Source organism: Meles meles, chromosome 13, assembly GCF_922984935.1.
Source record: "Meles meles chromosome 13, mMelMel3.1 paternal haplotype, whole genome shotgun sequence".
Classification (NCBI taxonomy): Eukaryota; Metazoa; Chordata; class Mammalia; order Carnivora; family Mustelidae; genus Meles; species Meles meles.
Genome location: NC_060078.1, coordinates 45,369,766 through 45,381,261, shown reverse-complemented (window position 1 = coordinate 45,381,261; position 11,496 = coordinate 45,369,766).

Genomic DNA, 11,496 nt, shown 5'->3' with positions numbered 1-11,496 from the left:
CCTGACAATCCTGGGCCGGAGGGAGAGAGCTCTCTGGCAGGCTGGCCTGTGTCATGTGCTCTTCCCAGGATGCTCAGGACCCTGTCCTAGGACTGGCAGCCCCTCCAGGGTCTCAGTGGACAGTGGACAGGCAAGACACTGTTGCCAGACTAAAGGGAAAGCGACACTGAGTTGGCCCAAAGTGCAGATGACCACAGGCGGCAGCATCTCTGGGAGGCTCAGAAAAGGAGCCGCTGAAAATTCAAATATGTCTGTGTGCCATCAACGCCTATGGAAGGGAGAGCTTAGACTAAGCTGAACAGTGTCTGTCTTTCCGACACGAAAATTCCTAGAGTGTGAGAGACTGTTCTCACTGCCATATGACCTGTGAGTGAAAAGGCTGTGCCTTTTTGTCTGACCAAAGGCACCGACTTCCCAGGACCTGGTATGTAATAGATGCTGAGAGAAGGGAGGGAGGGAGGGAGGGAGGGAGGGAGGGAGGAAGTCTATCCAGGAATACCCATTACCTATTACCACCTCAGTTTCATCCACAGACATTTCACTGAGTCCTTAATAAATGCCAGCCGTATGCTGTGAGCTGGGAATACACAGAAGGTAGTAGACAAAGAGGGGACCACCATGGCTCAAAGGGACAGTCCTGAAGAAAAATCTGTCATCCAAGAAATATACTCCACTCCCTGGGAATCTTCACAATTTCTGCCCTGTAGGACTTGATGATGGTGGCCAACCAGTGGCTTCAGTGGGTTTCTGTGTTTCCATAATCTGGACAGGGGTTCCTACTGTGTTATACTATTCTGACTGACTGCCGTGTATGGGGTATGATGAGACAGCTTGTATGGCCACACCACATCCAGGCCTGACACCGAGGGAGGGGGCATTCCAAACTTTGAAGAACAGGGCACACAGACATTTGGTTGGCCCAAGGAATAGACTGGGATAGAGACTGCTAACCAACCCCCTAATGGTCATGATCTCTTTATATGTTTAAAAAATCTCTGCTTTTTATCTGGGGACATGGAAATCCAGGGGGTTGTGGGGGGTGGGAAGCTGTATTTCCTGGAAGCTATGTTTGGGCAAGTAAGTGACCAGTAGGACTAAAGTGGGGAGAGATGATGTCTTTAACCAGAAGTAGGGGGAGTCCTCCTCTTTCTTTTCTCTTTTCTGTTTCCACTGGGTGGGTGGTAGAAGTGGTGAAATATGTCAAGCCACATGAATGCACAATACCTGTGAATAGTGAATAAACAAGAGAGGAAGAAATCTGGGCTCAGGCTGCTTATTGAAGACAGGTGAGAGAGAAAGGAACTTCCGTCTTGGTTACACCAACCTTATTTGAGGTCTCTCTTCCAGCAGTTCAACCCATATCCTAAAAATTACCCTTTCCTTTATGCCCATGTGTTTTGGGTGTGTCTCAGAGGAGGAGCACATGCCTGGGCCCAGGCGAATCACTTGCATCACATCTCCCTGGCTCCCAAGATTGCTCAGGATAAGCATGTGCCCCACTTAGAGCCAATGACATGTAATCAAGAATTTCTCTGGGAGTCCGAAGAAAGAAACTCAACTCCTGTCCCTAAGGAGATGTACGGACTGAAACCATCATCTTACTCAGAGCCTGATGCTGAAGCCAACCCAGAGGGTGACAAGGTGAAGATGTGAAGAGAAGCAAGGTCCCAGATACATCATCTGAGCCTTGAATGCAGTTTAGGCTAAGGCTGGTCTCATTCCTTGACTTCTCAGTTACAGAAGCCAATAATTATCCTTTTTGTTTAAACTAGTTTGGGTTAAATTCCCATCCCTTGCTACCAAAGGTGGCCTCAGTGATAGTCTTCAGCCCAGACTCGGAGTATCATGGAGGTGGCATGGGAGGCAGATACCTGAGTTCAATCTTTTTTGTTGTTGTTGTTGTTGTTGTTGTTGTTTTTAAGATTTTTTTTCCCATTTTATTTATTTTTTCAGCTTAACAGTATTCATTCTTTTTGCACAACACCCAGTGCTCCATGCAAAACGTGCCCTCCCCATTACCCACCACCTGTTCCCCCAACCTCCCACCCCTGACCCTTCAAAACCCTCAGGTTGCCCCAACCTCCCACCCCGACCCTTCAAAACCCTCAGGTTGTTTTTCAGAGCTGAGTTCAATCTTAACAAGGGAAGTCAGAGACCAGCTGAAGCTTGCTTGGGAAAACGTGGATTTGTTATAAAGATGCATGTGTATTTGAACTAGAATCGGAAAGGTCTCAGGAACCAGCCAGACAGATCCAGCCATAGTCATTGCCGCATCACTTCCTTCTTGGAGCCTGGGAGCATCATCTCTATCCGGAAGGTCCTCTGCGCTACACTCTGTACCAACTAGCGCCCTCTACCGGTGCAGAATTTTCACTGTTTGGATACCTTGAATCACCAAGGCCCCAGCTCCTCCTGGTGGCGTCTCTCAATGCATCCTTTTCACTTCTGCTGCTAGCTACCTAACTCCTGACATTCTTCCCAACTCCCACTTCAAACAAGAGAAATCTGATAGACACAGGTCATCTCTAATGCAAAGGAAAGCACAAGTCCTAGCCAGCTGATGGATTCAGCACCTAAGTCAGGAGCCCCCTCCCACGCAATGGTCACATGGTCTAAAACACGTCCCCCTGCTGGTTGCGCTGCTAGGGCTGTGGGCAAGGCAGGTACCACTACTGATATGCCTTGCATGCCTATACAAAAATATTATATTTGGCAGTACTCTTTTGGCTTTGAGAGGCAGAGCTCAATTCAAATTGGCTAAACCACCCAAAGGACATTTCTTGGGCTCTTGTATATCAAGAGTCCAAGGCACTCAGGTTTTGCTGGATCTAGGTGCAAAGGATGTCCTCAAAGCGTGGCACCTCTGCGTCTCTTTTAGCCAGACTTCCCATACATACTTGGCCCTCAGCAGCTCCTGGATTATATCCTCACATCTACAAGTCCTTGGAAAAGAATTTAAAGAGTTGAAAAAAATGCCAAGTTATTGTATTAGCTATTATTGTTGTTATCACTTCCTACAGTTCCTCCCAAATGTGAGGTTTGAGTTACAGTCAACTAATGTGAGTCACTGTGGCCTAAGAAATGTGATGCTCTGACTGACATGTTCTGGATCGGGTCGAACTCTGGAGTTAAGAAGTTATCCCACCCTGTCACATAGTCTGAGATTAGGGGAGAACACATGGGTTTTGTTGCCAGATTTTGGACAGGTAAAAACAACAGATGTCTGCTGCAATCCACACCATTGGCCTCCCACCATCTGCATATATCCTTCCTCACGCAAACATACTTGTGAAAATATTCTTGTTTAAAATAATGCAATTATACCATATACCACCAAACCCTCTTATACCAATGGTAACAGAAGAAAATAAGGTCTAGATTCTCCAACAGTTGCTGCATCCAGCTCCAGTTCCAAAATCTCTGGGTGGCGTGTGGCCCTTTCAGAGAGCCCAGAAGGAACAGTCCTAAGTGAAGCTCTAAAAACCTAGAGAACAGGACCCAATGGTTAATTGGTTAATGGTTAATAAATTCCAATAATCCAATCCATCTGGATTATTCTACTCAAGATTTCAAGTTTCAGACTGAGAGCAGAAGATTAGCCTAAAATGCAAGCCAAACCCACTTCTTGACCAGAGGAGAGCAGGACAGAGTGCATCTGATGGAAAAGGGAACCTGGTTTCCATTACTGTAAGAAGGAAGCAAGGGTGTGGGGTAACTTGGCAAATCCTTACTGTATGTACTTCTGTGGCCTGACCAAGTGATAGAGACACTTCTGGTGGGTGGGTGGCCAGCTCTGCAGGCTCAGGCAGCAGCTCCAGATACGCAGCTCTCTCTAATGCCTAGGAACCTGTGAGCTCCCAATTCACACCGTGAGGTCACTAACAGCTTACTCTGGGGAACCTGGGACACTGTGCTAATTCGGACCTAGGTCTTGGCTCCTCACAGGTCTGATGGTAACATTGCCTGAGGCCCAAATGGAGGGCTGCTGATGGCCTACCTGTGTCAAGAGAGACTAGATTTTGCTGCAACCTCAAGCTTCGTGGAAGTAACAGTGGCTTAACCAGGTGAAGGTCTCAGTTTTACATTCCTCATAGATTGGCAAGAGAGCTCTGTTTCTTTCAGGAACCCAGGCAACTGGAGCCTCCTTGACACATGCTTTTGCAATCAGCACCTCGATGGAAAAGAAGGTGGAGAATTAGGCACCAACTCTTAAAGCTTCCACTAGAAAGTGACGCATGTCACTTCTGTTCATATTTCATTGGCCAAAGTAAATCACACATCCATATCTAAGTCCAAGGTGAGGGGGGAGGGCTTCATTCCACCTGCATGAAAAGAGGAAAGTCAGACACACACTGCACTAATGAGAACCACTACCCAGTTTCTCTCTCTTCTTCCTTCTTACAAGAGTCACAGTTTTGTCCAGGATGACAGTGTACCCAGCTAAATCTACCTTTCCAGACTTCCTTGTAACTAGAGCTAGACGTCTGACCTTGTTCTGACCAGTAAGATGCAGAAGGGAGCCACTGGGAAGTAAAGCTGATGTGATGCCTGGAGATGCAGCAGCCATACTGTGAGCATAAGGACAGAAGCTACACGATAAGGAAGGCAAAAGAAGAGGATGAGGAAACCTGAGATCTTGATGAAATCCCTGAGCAGCTGCCTTGTCCAGGGCTGCCAATCTGTAGGCTGCTTGTTACAGGAAAACAAAAAACCCTATCTCTTTGGTTCACTGAGAGTAGGACCATCTGGTATTTGCATTCCTTACTATTTACCCTCACTGTGTTTTAAGTTTCAGTTTGTTCAGCTAAAGACTGTGTGTTCAGTCTTTAACATGCAGACAATTCATGGTGCAGTGGTAAGAACAAGGGCTTTTTATCACTCCATGCAGGCTTCAAATCTAGGGTCAACCAATTTTCAGCTATGTGTCTTAGGTGGATAACAAAGGACATATAATTAAGGCTCTTTGAGCCTTGGTTTCCTCGTCTGTAAAATGGGAATAAAAGTCCTGTGACATAGACAGCCATTTCCCTTATTCACCTCCCACTGTTCGACTGAAAAGGTCAGATGCCCACTGTCTTGGTCGCCCTGGAAACCAGCATGGCTGCGTGTGGATCTAGCCAATGGTGTATAAGAGTCAGTGTGCTAAAAGTTTCTGATGAAAGGAGAGAAGTTAGTGAGGAACGTGTTCCCTTCCTTCTTTTCCTGCCTTTGGACTTGGTGCTAGAGGACATCAAGTGTGGTGCTATAGTAGTTATCCTGCAACTTTAAGGCCTATGCACCTGCTAAGATGGACAGAGTAGAAAGTGGGTCTTGGATGATAACCTTCAGCTGCCAAACCAAATCTGCAGCCATCTCACGACAGATTTCTTGTTAATCCCATATTTCACCAATCCTAAAACCCACATGCTTCTTGACATTTAACACTTCCAAAATCAAGTCACATCTCACAGCTAATTGGACAGTAAAGAATTGTTTCGTAGTTCGACAGCATTTTTTTCTGATGCAAGGAAAATGATGCAATAGTGGTACATTTTACAATCGATAGCATCTTAGAGTTACTGAAATGTGAAAATAAATCTCTTTATGGTTTAAGTCACATTAAGTCAGGTTTTCTGTAAACTGTAGCCAAAAGAACTCCTAACTGGGAAAAATATCTACTGTAGATGGTGGTTGTGAAGAACGAATGAATGAATGAATGAATGAATGAATGAATGACTGTCTGACATATAATATGTAAGCAAAGTACTTGAGGTAGATTTTTTTAAAGGGATGGTATTTTGTCTGGGCCTTGATATCTAGTTATATAAATTATTTGTCCAACTGTAGACACACACACACAGTCCCTAAGACTGGTATATATCTAAAAAATAAGTCCAGGGAAAACATGAGTTATAAGTCTGGACCTCAGAGAACTCAAAACAGGTAGCAATCTTTTTTTTTAAGGTTTTTATTTATTTATTTGATAGAGAGAGAGACAGTGAAAGAGGGAACACAAGCAAGGGGCGTGGGAGAAGAAGAAACGGGCTTCCCGCTGAGCAGGGAGCTTGACATGGGACTTGATCCCAGGACCCTGGGATAATGACCTGAGATGAAGCAAAAGGTTAATGACTGAACCACCCAGGTGCCCCAACAATCTTGTATCATTTGAAACTTTTAGCTACAGATGGCAGGTACCTACTCAAACTGGCTTAAGTATAAATGAGAATTTATTGACTCACCTCGGGGAAAAGTCCGGTGATGTTCTGACTTCAGACGTGGTCTGATTCAGCTGCCACCAGGCCCCAGTGACTCTCACCCTCAGTCGCTGGGCACCCACTGTTCCAAACAGATTCTGTTCTGTCAGGCTCTTTTCTCCTGCAAGATTCCTTGGTGAGATTCGAGGCCCTCCCAGAGGCCTGTGGCCAAACGCTGTCAGGAAAATTGGTGTTGCCTCTCATTGGCTCTGGTCGGTCCCAGTGTCTGTGTCTCCCTGAACCCATCACTGCCTCAGGAGAGGGAGCTTCGGAGGAATCAAGGCAGAGGGAAGGGTCAACCACACCTGAGTCATTGGCACTGAGAGGGGTTCTCCCAGAACACATCTGGGGCACCATGTTAGCAGAAGGACAGAGGATGCTATGGTACAACAAGGTCTTGTACAATGTCAATGTACAACAATGTACAACGGATGTCTTCCCCAAGCCTTCTCCTCTCTCTCCCCTAAGCCCACGACCACCACCCAGGCCTTGCACTGTCTGACTCCCTCCACAATGAAAGGTGGTCCAGAGAAGACCAAAGTCAGCCAGTAAGGAGACGTGACGAGGCCATCTACCCTGGGGCCACAACTCTAAGGGGTGTGGAGGAGGAGAAAGGGCATAGCCCTCCGAAGGGGACCCCTGATCAGCTCACCACTCTGGTCTCACTGGAGTCATCAAAATGAGTGACTGTGTTTCAGTCAACTTTCCTGCTTAGGGAACGCTATGGCAGTCATCCATGAGCGTTGATATCTCCCTCCCATATCTGCAGGTTGGCGGGGGTCAGCTGGCGTAGACTGGATCCATTGACCCCAGGATCCACTCCGCAGACCTCTCACTGACCTTCAGCCAGCAGCTACCTGGGCCATCCCTTTCTAACCTTGAAGGCAAAAATTCAAGAAAACAATTTCCGGTCTTACATCATTTTTGCTAACATTCTATTGGCCCAAGCAAGTCACGTGGCCAAGCTCCAAGTCGAGCAGGGAAGTATGCTTCCGCACCGGGTTGCAAGGATGGGGAAGTGTAACATCAGTACCAGGAAGGGAGGACTTGGGACCAACAGTGTAATGGGCCGCAGCAGGGAACTGAAGGACGGCCTTCCCCACAGGCTCAGCACTCGTAACTGATTTGTATGTCAGAGTGAAAGCTCGCCTTTAAACACTGAGCTGAACAATGTTGGCCTTGTCCACGATTACATGCTCTGTCTGGGGGAAAGGAGGAGGAGGATGTGGGAGAGCCCTGAACTCCTGATGGGGGTCACACCTGGAATGGAGCCACAGCTGATAGAGATCCTCCCTCTTCTGTCCACTGCCCTCAACGGTTGGGATCCGGTGCTGACAGGGCCCAGCCTGGGAATCATTGTCTCTGCAGCTTGAATTACTGTTAAGTCTTCCTGTCTCCCGCAGCTCAGGCCGGCCTGGGGCAAGGCCCTCTCTCTGACAGAGTGACGCTGCCAGTGTCTTCTCTCCTCCCACACCTTGCCCACACGGCCTGCTGAGGTCAGAGGACAAGGACAGAGGAAGAGAAGGCAGTATGAAAAGTTCTTCCTCGATGGTCCCATAAGATGGCTTTATGCTCCCTGGATCTGGAAGAAATTGAATGCTGTCATGGGCACTTTCACAAGTCTCTTGCAGACCGTCTCTTTCCACTGCCACTCCCTCCCGCGCCATCTCCACACCCAGCTCCAGAGCTGTAGTTCCCAGACCCGAGCCAATGAATCAGACGCCACTGGCTCCCTCCTCGGCCCCTAGAAAGTCCACCTCCTCCTTCCTTCTGCTGCACTTCCATCGGTTCTGGGCAGGCCTTGGGTCAGGGTCAGAGTTAATGGCACAGTGACTCTTTTGATCACGTGGTCCCCTTCGATTCCTCCCTTCGATTCCTCCCATCCTGACAAGCCCCTGGGAGCGGGCTGGTGGCAACTGCCCATCCAGTCAGGTCCACACTCCCACTAACAGTGGCTCACCTGAACAACAAGCCTTTGACACTGCCCCATTAGAGGGAATGCAGCCACTTCCCAATACGGCAGCAGCATGCCTGCCCCTTGGCCACCACCACCTGTGTGCACCAGCCTCCAGTCAGGCTCTTTTCTAATCACATGAGATTTGCTGGTGAGATTCAAAGGCCCTCAGGAAGAGCCTCTGGCCTGGCACCGTCAGGAGAATTGGCATTGCCTCTCATTGGCCCAGGTCAGTCCCTGTGTCTGTGTCTCCCTGAACCCATTGCAGCCACAGGGGGAGCTTCAGAGGAATTCCAAACTCCCAAACTCCAGCGGACACAAATCAGGCTCTCAGAGAGATCCTGTTCAGGCTCATGATCTCTGGGCTTAGGGGAGGTATGACTATTCCCCCTGTCCCCCATGGTAGGGGGTCCCCACTGAGCTCCAACACTTGCCAAAGTCCTCTCCGTCCTCCACTTGCTCACCTTTGTCTTTCCCCCAACCGGCCAGCTGTGAGGCTGGTTTGCGGCCACCTTTGACAATCTGCATCTCTGTCTGTCACCTCTCTTTGGAGCTGGATGGCTAATTTCTTAGTGTCTTTGTCAAAGCATTGATGTAACACCTTGATACGTTAGAACAACACTGTATTTTTTAAAAGTATTTCCCAGCAGCCCCCTGAAAGATGTCCTAACATGTCTCACGTGTCAGCTAGAGCCCTGCCACATGGCCACAAGCAGCTGCCAAGAAGGCTAGTCAAGTCAGAATCTAGCAGAGGGGGCTGAGAGCACCGTGCATGGCCCAGACGGCTCAGACGCATCCCTGCTCCAGCACACAGCTGCTCCCACAAAGTCTGGGTTCTGCTGTTGGCAACAAAGCTGAAGGGGTCACTGGTGAGCACAGGGTGCTGAGAAATAAATTAACTGCTGCCGCAATAGCCTTAACTGATAAAAGACCCGCCCCTGAGTGGCCAGTCATCCTTGGGATAGCTGCAGGGCCAGAGATGACAATTCAGAAATGACCAGCTTTGCCTCCATCCCTGACTTCTGCACTGTCTGAGGGGTCGGTCAGGAGACCCGGAGCTAGAAAAACTGATGTCAAGACCAGCCAGTCACCTCCTAGCTCGGTGGCCTCAGGCAACTCCTCACGTCCATCCTGTCCCTCACTTTCCACCTGAGTGAGACGGGAAGGAGCTTCACAGTGCTTCCCCGCCCATCCATTGCCTGCCTCAGCTAACAATTAATTAAGACTCTTCATTGCAAATGACAGAAATTACCTCATACTGGCTTAAGAAAAAAAAAATTATTTAATTTATTGAACCATCTGGGGAGAGATGACTCCCGGCACAGCAGGGCCAGGGGTCAGACAGTATCCTGAGGCTCTGTGCTCCTGTGCCGGCTTTGTCTCACATACCCTCCTCCACACGAGTGCTCCCACCCACCCCTGTAGCTCCTTCCGCTTCCCCCAGGCCTGAGAAAAAAGGAGCGTCCACACAAATGGATTCCGCAAAAATTCCAGGGCTGAACCCATCACTGTGTCCAGGGAACGAAGCACACAGCGGGATGGTCTTCCATCAGCTTCCATGTGGGCAAGGAGGGGAGAGAGCAGTTCCGGAGAAAGAAAAGGTAGGCTGTTGTTGCCAGTAGAGAGAAAGGCTGCAAAGCAAAGGCAGGAAGAAGGACGAGCCAGGCAGGGCAGCAGAGAAAACTGCGGGGCAGGCATGAGCCGTGGGCTCCAGGCTCCATCCTGGGACGCTGAGTGTTTGTCCGCAGGACCTATCTGGAGCCAGAATGGTGGAGTGGGGGACAAGCAGGGAGCTTCTGACCAGATAAGGAAGGATACTTTCTCCAAGCTCCTCAAAAGTAGGAAAGTAAGGCCAATCTAACAGAACCAGAGAAAAGACAGGCTCCTTCCCCATCTCACAGAGAGGGACCTGGGCTGACCAGGGTGGAGTTTACATAACTGTGAGCAACACGGTCTTCCATGGGGTTCTTGGCATGGCCTTTATCCTGCTCTAGTCTCTCTGTTCCTATGTGACGAGAGATGACACTTCCTCAGACTGGCTGATTCTTAAGGTTAATTGAAAGTGGCCTTTCTCTTGAATCACCCATTGTACTGAATTATTAATCACCTGCAGGCATTTGCAGGCCTTTAAAACACTTGGACTTCCTGCAGCCCTTCTCAGGAATGCTTTTGCCAGTTGAAATATGACTTCCTTTTGGCCACAGAGAAGAGAAACCCTGTCTGCCGCTCTTTCCAGTGTTCCAAGCTCCCTGAGACCCGGGGAGGAACAAAATCTGAAAACAGGAAGCTGGGCCAGGGCTGCAGCTCGACCTGGAAGCTGCTGTTATGTGAACAGGCTCCAGCTCAGCCGGGCTCGGGGCCCCTGCGAGGCCATGGACAGAGGGGGTCCGGGGACTGGGTCTAGCTCCCCCACTTACTGGGTGGCCCATGGAACTTCTTTGATTTGGTTTCCTCATGTGAAAGAGCAGACCCAACTCGTCAGGGCTGACACAAGGTAGGGTTCAACAGGTCATGCACACTGAGCCAGCATCATGGTGCCCAAAACATAAGGAGGAACAAGAAAGGTGAACTCACACCCCCCGACACCTGCTTTCATCTTCCAGTGGAGGAAAAAAGACTGAAAATTCAGGGGGCTGGCTGCATGGGTAAGGTGCTCACAGGCTGAGTGACAGCAAGACCCCACAGCTGGGCTCCAGAGCAAGGTCAAGAGCTCCTGGTGGGCCCCAGAGTGTGGGCCTGGGATGTGTGTGATGTATGGACGACACTGGCAGAAGCCAGGGGACAGCTCATCCTCAGGGTGCAAGCCTTTCTTCCACCATTCAGCACAGCCTCGGTCCCGAAGGCTGATGTTGGGATGCTGAGCTGAGGAAGACATGGCTCCCTGCCTTCATGGGGTCCTGGTCTGCTGGGGAGAGTGAGATGGGGTGATGGTCACAGGCACTGAGCATTGCAGATGGATAGAGGTGGGGGAGCATCTGGGTGGCTGAGAATGGGGAGGAGATCCTGGAAGACATAGTGGAGGAGGGAGTATAGGGTTGAATCTGAAGATTCAGACAGGAATTGGATGCCGTGCTCGGGGTTGATTATGGCAGAGACCAGGCAGGAGTGTTTGGTGGTGATGGAGTTGGACAGAGGAGGAAGAGCTGGCAGAAGCAGGCCATGCTTTGATGTAGGATGGTGAGGAAAGGAGACCAGAAAAGGGGTCTTGGAGGCCTTGGAAAGGCAGAGCATGAGGCTGGGGGAGGATGGGCAGCTCTGGACCTGACACCGCCAGACTGGCCACAAAGCATTCCCTCTTCCAGAAGCACC